Below are 11233 nucleotides of genomic sequence, written 5' to 3' on the forward strand. Positions count from 1 at the left end.
ACTAGAGAATTTTGCTTACCACTGCAAACTTCCATTTTGGGGTTCGTTTGACGAACCACCTAAGGCTGAGTTCAAATCTTTCTTGACTAATCTTTGTTACTGTGAAAGGAGGGGAGTGGCACAAGGTAGAATACAGAGCATTCATTTTCCTGCAGTTCAGTACTTTGCATTATTCAATGGTAAATGTATAGTAGGCAAGCAAGACTGCAGTACACTTTATGCTCTAGACTTAAGCCTCATTCACACCACTCTCACGGGTGAAAGGGACTATAACCTTGGAGCTATTGTTGCATGTAGACTTCAGCACAACGCTAACAGTGGATGGTTCTATGGTGGAATTTATGCCACGCGTTTAGCACGAGGTCTGGGTGTTTCACCTTTGCCCTTTGATCCTATCCTACCCACGCGGTATTTAGATTTTGACACTTTAAAAGAACATAAGATCCTTAAGGGAAAGGTTGATAATTTCACTTACAATCTAATGTTTAACCAATAATCTGTTGTGAACACATATTTGCCTGCACCCTGCTCTTTTTGATTATCACAGCAAGGGGAGATATTTTGTTCTTGAGAGCGAGGCCCGAGCTCATAACGCAACAGTGGTGGCAGCACGGCAGGCCGAGACATCCGCACCAAGAGCCTCCGTGAGCTACCACAGCGACTACTACCCTCCAGGATACTGATCGATTACCAACTTAGGCCAAAAGCCTAAGCTTGGGGGAGTACGTGTTTCTCACCGACATTATATTCATGTCTACATATCATTCTATTTGTCGGTGTTCACACTTTTTCATTGTATTATCCATGCTTAGATTTATTTTCTTGCTTTCTTCTTGTGTGTTTGAAAAACTTTAGAAAAACCAAAAAAATTAGTTCTAGTAATTTACTTTCTATTCGTGCTTAGTAGTAGTACTAAAAAGAAAACCCCAAAAGATTTCCTTGTTCTTCTTTTGCTTGTTGGGAGCTTTCCCATGTAAATAGTTTTTCTTGTTTTTGCTTTTTATTTGCTTATTCAAGAAAACCAAAAAATCCAAAAATATTTCAGTGTTTTTCTCTTAATTTCTTTTCCTTTTTATTCGAGTTGTACCTAGGAGAAGACCATGATGAAAATGTTGAGTGACTCTCATATGAATAATTGTTGAACTAATAAAGAGCACATTTTACCTTGTCTTCTCCTGTTGAATAAAATGTTTACATATTCCAGATTAGTCCATGGTACTCTTGCACTATTATTATTTTCATATCGTTCGGTCATGCAAGTGAAAGGCAATAATGATGACATTCGATGAACTGACCGTGGCAGAGAGAAACTGGTATGAACTCAACTTGTTCTGTTTGTGTAAATATGTTTAACCTAGTATCCATGATTCAGCCCATTATGATTAAACATGTTTGCAATGACAATTAAAGATTGTAGTTTCTCATGCCATGCATAAGTAGCTGAGAGTTGATAATGATTTATCTTGGATATCAATATAGCATTAAGATGATTGTGATGTAGTATGATGATATGGTATCATCCTCTGAATGTTCAAGTTGCTTGACTTGGTACATCTTCATGCATGTAGTTGAATCAAAACCAACATGGCCTCTATGATATTTATGTTCATGGTGTTCATATCCTACTCATGCTAGTGTCCAATGTTACTTATGCATAATGCATGGTTATGATCGTTATTGCTCTCTAGCTGGCCACTTCTCAATATAAATTGCTAGCCTTCGCCTGTACTAAGTGAGAATTCTACTTGTACATCAAAAACCTTGAACACAAAGTTATTCCAGATGAGTCCACCATACCTACCTATATACGGTATTACCCTGCCGTACTAAGTAAATTTGCATGTGCCACCTCTAAAAACTTCTAAAAGTTATCCTTTTTGTGTGCCTGGATCATTCGTGGAACGACAGGAGGTGGTTGCTATCTTCCATGCTAAGCGGGTTATTCTTAGGTCGAGTGTTTATTCACTCGCCGTTGCACTAGAAAAGGGTGGTAATATCGATGCCCAGTCCCAAATTGCAAACATGAAAAGAGTTCATCTCTGAAATAATTAAACAAAAACTCCCAATGGAGTCAAAACCTTTACTTTTATCGCTTGGGAACCGCCACTAGCGTGATTAGCATGGAAGATGTTGATAACTGATGGTCATGAAGTGAATAGGAAGGGTGCATGTCTCAAAATAATCATTTATCTCTGTTTTAAAAATTGAGCTCTGGCACCTCTGCAAATCACTGTCTCCAACGTATCTACTTTTTCTCACGCTTTTCCTCTTGTTTTGGACTCTAATTTGCATGATTTGAATGAAACTAACCCCGGAATGACGCTGTTTTCAGTAGAACTACCATGGCGTTGTTTTTGTGCAGAAATAAAAGTTCCCGGAATGGAACGAAACTTTGTGAGGAATTTTTATATAATATGTCAGAATTTCTGGAGCCAAGACCTACCGGAGAGGGGACCTTGGGTGGGCACAACCCACCAGGGCGCCCCCCCTCTCCTGGTGTGCCCAGGGGGGTTGTCCCCACCTGGTGGCCCACAGACCCTAAAACCGATGCTATAAAATCATATTTTTAGAGATAAAAATCAGGGAGAAAGAATTATCACGATCCATGAGACGAAGCCGCCGCCAAGCCCTCTTCTTCCTCGGGAGGGCAGATCTGGAGTCCGTTTGGGGCTCCAGAGAGAGGGGTCTTCGTTCTTCGTCATCACCAACCCTTATCCATCACCAATTCCATGATGCTCCCCACCGGGAGTGAGTATTTCCTTCGTAGGCTCACTGGTCGGTGAGGAGTTGGATGAGATTCATCATGTAATCGAGATAGTTTTGTTAGGGCTTGATCCCTAGTATCCACTGTGTTCTTAGATTGATGTTGCTATGACTTTGCCATGCTTAATGCTTGTCACTTTGGGCCCGGGTGCCATGATTTCAGATCTGAACCGTTTATGTTATCACCATTATATCCATGTTCTAGATCCGATCTTGCAAGTTATAGTCACCTACTACGTGTTATGATCCGGCAACCCTGGAGTGACAATAACCGGGACTTCTCCCGGTGATGACCGTAGTTTGAGGAGTTCATGTATTCACTATGTGTTAATGCTTTGTTCCGGTTCTCTATTAAAAGGAGGCCTTAATATCCCTTAGTTTCCAATATGAACCCCGCTGCCACGGGAGGGTAGAACAAAAGATGTCATGCAAGTTCTTTTAATAAAGCACGTATGACTATTTATGGAATACATGCCTACATTATATCGATGAACTGGAGCTATTGCCGTATCGCCCTAGGTTATAACTGTCTCATGATGAATGTCATCCAACAAGTCACCGATCCAATGCCTACGAATTTATCTTATATTGTTTCTGCTAAGTTACCACTGCTATCATCACTGTTACACTTGCTACAAAATTACTGCTATCAGTGTTATTTCTACCGTTACTGCTGTCACTACTATCAAAACTATCATATTAATGTGCTAATGATTACTTGCTGCAGATAATTAATCTCTAGGTGTGGTTGAATTGACAACTCAGCTGCTAATACCTTCAAATATTCTTTGGCTTCCCTTGTGTGAAATCTATAAATTTGGGTTGAATACTCTACCCTCAAAAACTGTTGCGATCCCTTATACTTGTGGGTTATCAATATGCACCTAATCTATGTGGATGAAGTTTGTGGATTATTTAAGCTTGCAGGTATTCCCGAGGATGTTGTCAAAAAGAAGGTCTTCCCTTTATCTTTAAAGGGAAAGGCATTCACATGGTATAGGCTATTGGATGATGTTGGATCATGGAACTACAACCGATTGAAATTGGAATTTCATCAGAAGTTTTATCCTATGCATATGGTTCATCGTGATCGGAATTATATAAAAATATAATTTTTGGCCTCGTGAAGGAGAAAGTATCGCTCAATCTTGGGGGAGGCTTAAGTCAATGTTATATTCATGCCCCAATCATGAGCTCTCAACACAAATTATTATTCAAATTTTTTATGCTCGGCTTTCTCATAATGATCGATCCATGCTCGATACTTCTTGTACTGGTTCCTATATGAAGAAGGATATTGAATTCAAATGGGATTTATTGGAAAATATTAAATGCAACTCTGAAGATTGGGAACTCGACGAAGGTAAAGAGTCAGGTATAAACCTCAAGTTTGATTGTGTTAAATCTTTTATGGATACCAATGCTTTTCGTGATTTTAGCACTAAATATGGACTTGACTCGGAGACAGTAGCTTCTTTCTATGAATCTTTTGCTACTCATGTTGATTTCCCTAAGGAGAAGTGGTTTAAATATCATCCTCCCATTGAAGTTAAGGTAGTAGTACCTATTAAAGTTGAATAAGAAACTATTATTTATAATGTTGATCCTAATGTTCCTACTGCTTATATTGAGAAACCACATTTCCCTGCTAGAATAAAGGATCATGCTAAAGCTTCAACTGTGGTTCGTAAGAGTTATAATAAAACACCTACACCCCTTGAGCAAATTAAATTTGAACCTAGTATTGCTATGGTTAAAGATCTTTTGGTTGATAATATTGATGGGCATGTTATTTATTTCTGTGATGAAGCTGCTAGGATTGCTAAACCTGATACTAAAGATAAACATAGACCTGTTGTTGGCATGCCTGTTGTTTCTGTTAAAATAGGAGACCATTGTTATCATGGCTTATGTGATATGGGTGCTAGTGTGACTGCAATTCCTTAGACCTTATATAAAGAAATTATGAAGGACATTGCACCTGCTGAAAAAGAAGATATTGATGTTACTATTAAGCTTGATAATAGAGATACTATATCACCAATTGGGATTGTTCGAGATGTTGAAGTCTTGTGTGGGAAAATTAAATATCCTACTAATTTTCTTGTTCTTGGTTCCCCACAAGATAATTTTTGTCCCATTATATTTGGTAGACCTTTCTTGAATATTGTTAATGTTAAGATAGACTGTGAGAAAGATATTGTTACTGTTGGTTTAGGGGATATGTCTCATGATCTTAATTTCTCTAAATTTCATAGACAACCCCATGATAAAGAATTGCCTAGTAAGAATGAAATTATTGGTCTTGCTTCTATTGCCGTGCCTCCTACTGATCCTTTAGAACAATATTTGCTAGACCATGAAAATGATATGTTTATGAATGCAAGAAGGGAAATAGATGAAGTATTCTTTAATCAAGGACCTATTTTGAAACACAATTTGCCTGTTGAAATCCTTGGGGATCCTCCTCCACCTAAGGGTGATCCTGTGTTTGAGCTTAAACAATTACCTGATACTCTGAAATATGCTTATCTTGATGAAAAGAAGATATATCCTATTATTATTATTAGTGCTAACCTTTTAGAGCATGAAGAAAAGAAATTATTGGAACTCTGAAGAAGCACCGTGCCACTATTGGATATACTCTTGATGATCTTAAGAGCATTAGTCCCACTCTATGTCAGCACAAAATTAAATTGGAGAAAGATGCTAAACCGATTGTTGATCATCAGCGATGGTTAAATCCTAAGATGAAATAAGTGGTAAGAAATGAAATACTAAAGCTTCTGGAGGCAGGTATAATTTATCCTATTGCTGATAGTCAAAGGGTAAGTCATGTTCATTGTGTCCCTAAGATGAGAGGTATTACTATTGTTCCTAATGATAAGAATGAATTGATTCCACGAAGAATTGTTAAATGTTATAGAATGGTAATTTATTTTTGCAAATTAAATAAATCAACTAGAAAAGATCATTACCCTCTACCTTTTATTGATCAAATGCTAGAAAGACTATCCAAACATACTCATTTTTGCTTTCTAGATGGTTATTCTGGTTTCTCTCAAATACCTGTGTCAAAAGAGGATCAAGAGAAAACTATTTTTACTTGCCCTTTCAGTACCTTTGCTTATAGACGTATGCCTTTTGGTTTATGCAATGCACCTACTACCTTTCAAAGATGTATGACTGCTATATTCTCTGACTTTTGTGAAAAGATTGTTGAGGTTTTCAAGGATGATTTCTCCGTGTATGGAACTTCTTTTGATGATTGCTTAAGCAACATTGACCGAGTTTTGCAGAGATGTGAAGAAAATAATATTGTCTTGAATATGGTTAATGAAGGTATTGTCCTGGGGCATAAAGTTTCGGAAAGAGGTATTGAAGTTGATAAAGCTAAAGTAGATGGTATTGAAAAAATGCCATATCCTAAAGATATTAAAGGTATACGAAGTTTCCTTGGTCATGCTGGCTTCTATAGGAGGTTTATTAAAGGCTTCTCTTAAATTTATAGGCCTCTCACTAATCTCTTACAAAAAGATGTTCCTTTTGTTTTTGATGATGATTGTGTAGAAGCATTTGAAATACTTAAGAAAGCCTTGATTTTTGCACCTATTGTTCAGCCACCTGATCGGAATTTACCCTTTGAAATTATGTGTGATACTAGTGATTATGATGTTGGTGCTGTTCTAGGACAAAGAGTTGATAAGAAATTAAATGTTATCCAGTATGATAGTAAAACTCTAGACAATTCTCAGAGAAATTATGCTACCACTGAAAATGATTTTTTAGCAGTTGTATTTGCATGTGATAAGTTCTGACCTTATATTGTTGATTCCAAAGTAACTGTTCACACTGATCATGCTGCTTTTAAATATCTTATGGAAAAGAAAGATGCTAAACCTAGACTTATTATATGGGTTCTCTTGCTACAAGAATTTGATTTTCATATTATTGATAGAAAGGGAGCTGAGAACCCCGTTGCAGATAACTTGTCTAGGCTAAAAAATGTTCTTAATGACCCACTGCCTATTGATGATAGCCTTCCTGATGAACAATTAAATGTCATAAATGCTTCTCGGAATACCCCATGGTATGCTAATTATGCTAATTACATTGTTGCTAAATTTATACCACCTTGTTTCACATACCAGCAAAAGAAAAAGTTTTTCTATGATTTAAGACATTAGTTTTGGGATGACCCACACCTTTATAAAGAAGGAGTAGATGGTGTTATTAGACATTGTGTACCTAAGCATGAACAGGAACAGATCCTACGCAAGTGCCACTCCGAGTCTTACGGAGGACACCACGCTGGAGATAGAACTGCACATAAGGTATTGCAATCCGGGTTCTATTGTCCTACTCTCTTCAAGGATGCTCGTAAGTTTGTCTTGTCTTGTGATCAATGTCAAAGAATTGGTAATATTAGTAGACGGCAGGAAATGCCCATGAGTTATTCACTCATTACTGAACCATTTGACGTTTGGGGCCTCAATTATATGGGACATTTTCCTTCCTCTAATGGGTATACACATATTTTAGTTGCTGTTGATTACATTACTAAGTGGGTAGAAGCTATTCCAACTAGTAGTGCTGATCATAACACCTCTATTAAGATGCTTAAAGAAGTTATTTTTCCTAGGTTTGGAGTCCCTAGATATTTAATGACTGATGGTGGTTCACATTTTATTCATGGCGCTTTCCGTAAAATGCTTGCTAAGTATGATGTTAACCATAGAATTGCATTTCCATATCATCCACAGTCTAGTGGTCAAGTAGAATTAAGTAATAGAGAGATTAAGTTAATTTTGCAAAAGACTGTTAATAGATCTAGAAAGACTTGGTCTAAGACACTTTATGATGCAATTGTGGGCTTATAGATCTGCTTATAAGAATCCTATGGGTATGTTTCTGTATAAATGGTTTATGGAAAATCATGTCACTTGCCTCTCGAACTAAAACATAAGGCATATTGGGAATTGAAGAGCTTAATTATGATTTCAAAATTGCCGGTGAGAATAGGTTATTCGACATTAGCTCACTTCATGAATGGAGAACCCAAGCCTATGAGAATTCCAAGTTGTTTAAAGAAAAAGTTAAAAGATGGCATGATAAGAGGATGCAAAAGTGCGAGTTTAATATAGGTGATTATGTTTTGCAACTCTCGTTTAAGATTTTTTGCAGGAAAGCTTCTCTCTAAATGGGAAGGCCCTTACATTATCGAGGAGGTCTATCGTTCCGATGCCATAAAGATCAACAATGTTGAAGGCACAAATCCGAAGGTGGTAAACGGTCAAAGAATCAAACATTATATTTCAGGTACTCCCATAAATGTTGAGACCAATATAATTAATACCATAACACCGGAGGAATACATAAGGGATGCCTTCCAGAATGTTTCAGACTCCGAAAAGGAATAGGTATGTGGTACAGTAAGTAAACTGACTCCAAAACGTTTCCAATGATAATTTTTCTCTGTTTTGGAATATTAATTTTTTTAGGAAAATTAAAAGTAGTCCTAAATAGACACGAGGCCATCACAAGGGTGGAGGGCGTGCCATACCCCCATGGGTGGGCCCCCGTCCTTGTGGCCACCTCGATTGCTCTCCGGACTCCGTTTTCTTGCACAATACTTCTTATGGTCGGTAAATATTCATTATATAATCTCCCGAAGGTTTTGACTCTCGTACCATGGAAATATCTCCTGTTTTTGTTTCGAGCTGCTTTCTGCCAGAGTTTTCAAGACCAGGCATCATGTCATCCCCCTCCTCCAACAATGCGGGCGATGATGCATGGCTGATGAAAATAGAGATGAAGCAAAAAGAACTCGGGAAAATCAACAAGAATGATAAAATCAAGAAGGCCGCGGAAGATCAAGCTCCGACAGCCGAAGAAGAATACATCCTTCAACCTCACTTCGATTATCTTACTCCTACTGAAATTGAAGCTTTCAAGATCATTGAAATAGTTCATGTTCAAAACAAGTATCTCACTCGTGAAAATATTCTGTTGCAAGAGTACATCACCTCACTCAAGGGAATTATTCGCAAATTGGAGAATCTCCTACGCTCGATGTGCGACACGACTTCATCAACAACTCCATCATCCTCACCCTCGAAGAAAGAGATCTAAATACATGGGTATGGGCACTCCCCTTGGCAACTGCCAAGCTTGGGGGAGTGCCCCGGTATAGTATCACCATCACATCTTTATCTTTATCGTTTTTCTTAGTTCGATCCTTTTGGTTATATCTTGATCTAGTAGAATAGAGTTTTAGCATGATCTAGCTTCGAGTTTTTGCTTCGATCCCTATCTATGTAATCGAGTCTTGAGATATATGATACGTCTCCAAGGTATCTATAATTTTTGATTGTTCCATGCTATTATATTATCTGTTTTGGATGTTTAATGGGCTTTAATTTACATTTTTATATTATTTTTGGGACTAACCTACTAACCAAAGGCCCAGTGCAAATTGTTGTTTTTTGCGTATTTCAGTGTTTCGCAGAAAAGGAATATCAAACGGAAAGAAACCTTCGGGAGAGTTATTTTTCGAACAAACGTGATCCAGGAGACTTGGAGTGGACGTCAAGAAAGAAGCGAGGAGGCCACGAGGCAGGGAGGCGCGCCCAGGGGGTAGGCATGCCCCCCACCCTCATGGGCCCCTCACAGCTCGACCGATGTACTTCTTCCTCCTATATATACCCATATACCCCGAAAACATCCAGGAGCACCATGAAACCCTATTTCCACCGCCACAACCTTCTGTACCCGTGAGATCCCATCTTGGGGCCTTTTCCGGTGCTCTACCGGAGGGGAAATCAATCACGGAGGGCTTCTACATCAACCCCATAGCCACTCAGATGATGTGTGAGTAGTTTACCACAGACCTTCGGGTCCATAGCTATAAGCTAGATGGCTTCTTCTCTCTCTCTTTGGATCTCAATACAAAGTTTCCTCGATTCTCTTGAAGATCTATCCGATGTAATTCTTTTTGCGGTGTGTTTGTCGAGATCCGATGAATTGAGGGTTTATGATCAAGATTATCTATGAAAAATATTTGATTCTTCTCTAAAATCTTTTATGCATGATATAAATATCTCTACAAGTCTCTTCGAATTATCAGTTTGGTTTGGCCTACCAGATTGACCGTTCGTGCAATGGGAGAAGTGCTTAGCTTTGGGTTCAATCTTCCGGTGTCCTTTCCCAGTGACAGCAGGGGCAGCAAGGCACGTATTGTATTGTTGCCATCGAGGATAAAAATATGGGGTTTTTATCATATTGCTTGAGTTTATCCCTCTACATCATGTCATCTTGCCTAATGTGTTACTCTGTTCTTACGAACTTAATACTCTAGATGCATGCTGGATAGCGGTCGATGTGTGAAGTAATAGTAGTAGATGCAGAATCGTTTCGGTCTACTTGTCGTGGACGTGATGCCTATATACATGATCATGCCTAGATATTCTCATAATTATTCGCTTTTCTATCAATTGCTCGACAGTAATTTGTTCACCCACCGTAGAATTTGCTATCTTGAGAGAAGCCACTAGTGAAACCTATGGCCCCCGGGTCTGTCTTCCATCATATTATTTCCATATCAATTTGCTATTTCTATTACCGTTTATTTTGCAATCTTTATTTTCCAATCTATATCATAAAAATACCAAATATATTTATCTTATTATCTCTATCAGATCTCACTTTCGTAAGTGACCGTGAAGGGATTGACAACCCCTTTATCGCATTGGTTGCGAGGTTCTTGTTTGTTTGTGCAGGTACTAGGTGACTTGTGTGTTACCTCCTACTGGATTGATACCTTGGTTCTCAAAAACTGAGGGAAATACTTACACTACTGTGCTGCATCACCATTTCCTCTTCAAGGGAAAACCAACGCATGCTCAAGAGGTAGCAATATATAATAAAGAGTAGTTTTGAGGTAAGGGCTTTGCTTTCTTGCTATGATCTTGAGGGAATTAAATAAATAAGGAATAAAAAGAATGAAATAAAAATATCATATAGTGATCTTATTGGGAGTAATGACTTCACATATAAAGAGTATAATGAATAAAAGTTATTGAGAGTTGACAAACATAGTTTTGGTCATTGTTGAAATTAATAGGAAGTAATAAAGAAAGAGAGGCTTCACATATAAATATACTATCTTGGACATCTTTTGTAATTGTGAGCACTCATTAAAATATGACATGCTAATAAGTTGATGTTGGACAAGGAAGAAAACATAATGAGTTATGTTTTCTCGCCTTCCTAGTGAAGATGCCGCTACCCATCTAAGCAGCTTTGTTGATTTGTGAGATATGCAAAAGAAGAAAGATGTGGATAATGATATTGTTAAATTGAAGTTATTCCCATTTTTGCTTAGAGATCATGCTAAAACTTGGTTTTCCTCTTTGCCTAAAAATAGTATTGATTCATGGAATAAGTGCAAAGATGCTTTTATCTCTAAGTA

This window comes from Triticum urartu, chromosome 4A (genome assembly GCF_056163025.1).
Source record: "Triticum urartu cultivar PI428250 chromosome 4A, HENAU_Tu73, whole genome shotgun sequence".
In the NCBI taxonomy this organism is placed as follows: Eukaryota; Viridiplantae; Streptophyta; class Magnoliopsida; order Poales; family Poaceae; genus Triticum; species Triticum urartu.